The sequence below is a fragment of the Otolemur garnettii genome, unplaced genomic scaffold (genome assembly GCF_000181295.1).
Source record: "Otolemur garnettii isolate 467f Iridium unplaced genomic scaffold, OtoGar3 scaffold00184, whole genome shotgun sequence".
NCBI lineage: Eukaryota > Metazoa > Chordata > Mammalia > Primates > Galagidae > Otolemur > Otolemur garnettii.
In genome coordinates, this window is record NW_003852579.1 from 2,589,326 (window position 1) to 2,591,123 (window position 1,798).

General features: G+C 37.7%; 1 protein-coding gene across 10 annotated transcripts in view; it reads right to left on the reverse strand.

Annotated features, from left to right (window-relative positions):
- Positions 1-1,798, reverse strand: part of EPB41 (erythrocyte membrane protein band 4.1) — a 226,289-nt gene that overhangs the window by 74,107 nt on the left and 150,384 nt on the right. The gene's annotated exons all lie outside the window — the stretch shown is intronic.

Here is a 1,798-nt window from a genome sequence, read left to right on the forward strand (position 1 = left end):
TTTAGGTTTTTCTGTATTTTATTATGGCACACAGGATACAGGATGGTACAGTGTTCTTACTTCAACCAAGTAATTCTCGAATCAACCAGCTGTTCCCATTTGGCTAAAGGTACTTGTACATGGAGTTTACCTCTCTCGGAAATTCGCCATGTGTGTTATCCTACATCCAAGGAACAAAAAGAAAAGCTTGATTCTGAGTAGACTCTTAATCTTGACAGAAGCCAATACAGACTGAGCCTCCCTTCATAATTCAAATCCATATCATCTTGGTAGAGAAAGAAATATTTTACCTATTTGCATAGTGACATATATTTAGCTAGAAATAGGTTGGGTGGGGGGATCAAATAACGTTAAACAGAGACCACTTTGGTTTCAGGTTAAATTCACAACTTACAAAGGTCATCTCAAAAGCTAGTATTAAATGAAGTTGCTTGACAAAGCCATTGTTTACACACAGAAGCAGAGTAACAGTCAATTAAGGCCATCTATATTCCCCATCAAATACAATAGCAAGCGCGTTCGTAACTTTACAATGGACAGGGAGGACAGATGGGGTGTGTATTCGATGCAATGCTTAACCAGTTAAGCTATCACTGAACTCCAAATGTTTCCCCATAAAGACATGCAGGGCCATGCCAATGTAACATACAAGTATATTATCTCCCCCCTTAAGTGACTGATCATAATTGTATTACCTGTGCCTGTAGTTTTTTAAACATTGAAAAATGTGTGGCATTAAATGCTAGTTACTTGATTCAATAGAATGAAGCGAACAACACACTGAATCATGAGCTCAGGATTGCTGGCAACATGCTCCCAGTGGAGTGGCAAACAGCCTTTGGTAGCCTTAACTCTCTCCTCTGAAAATTATACACGGATAACAAAATGATTCCTCCTGATTATATCATGTGCTCAGGTTTTCACCTTTGCCCATGATAATTAGACTATATTTTAAAATGTGGCTTTAGAGATATCTGGGTTTCATAAGACCTTCCTATTGTATTAGTACCTGCTAGTTTGAATTAACAACTACTTCCCATAAAGGGTATATCTGTCAAGTACTTTCAGAATTGGTTCTACGAAGCCATCCTACAACCTAACATTGTACATTTTAGGGGACAGAGTATATTGTTACTTATAGAGTTTCTCATTTACTTGTATTTATTATCAAATTCTTGAGAGAGAAGATTTCATAGTCACGACCTAACTATATCCCTCAGAATTGCCACTTAAGTGGAGGGGGGGAAAGTATTGTAACTGTTAAAATTTTGACTTTTTAAAAAAATGGAGGTCAATAGAGCCCCCTGTAGATAGTTTATATTTGCACCATCCTTAAGGTATTTTCATTAAGTCAACAACCACAGCAAGAAATCCATCATTCAGTGTAACTTTATTTACTATTTATTGCACATAACTTGAGATCTTTCATTTTGAACCACCACAGGGTCAAAGGACTATTTCTCCACGAGGTTGGATAGTAACATTAGTGAATTCGTGTATTCGTGGTGTTTTTTATTTGTAAACATCTGAATGGTTCACATTGCCATAGATCCTGAACTCATAAGCGTGGACCATGCACAGGCTGGCAGCAAGCCAGAGAGCCACTCGGCAAGCAAACAAATACTCTGCATTAAGAGAAAATTCATAGCACAACATTGAATGTCCAACCTAAGTCATCTCGGAATTATACATTAGATTGACATTTTAATTCACATGGGATCTGGAACTCAACTGGTTGGTTGGTGATGGGGTTGACCTGATTTCAGGAGCATTATTCCTGGAACAGTTAAGGAAAAAG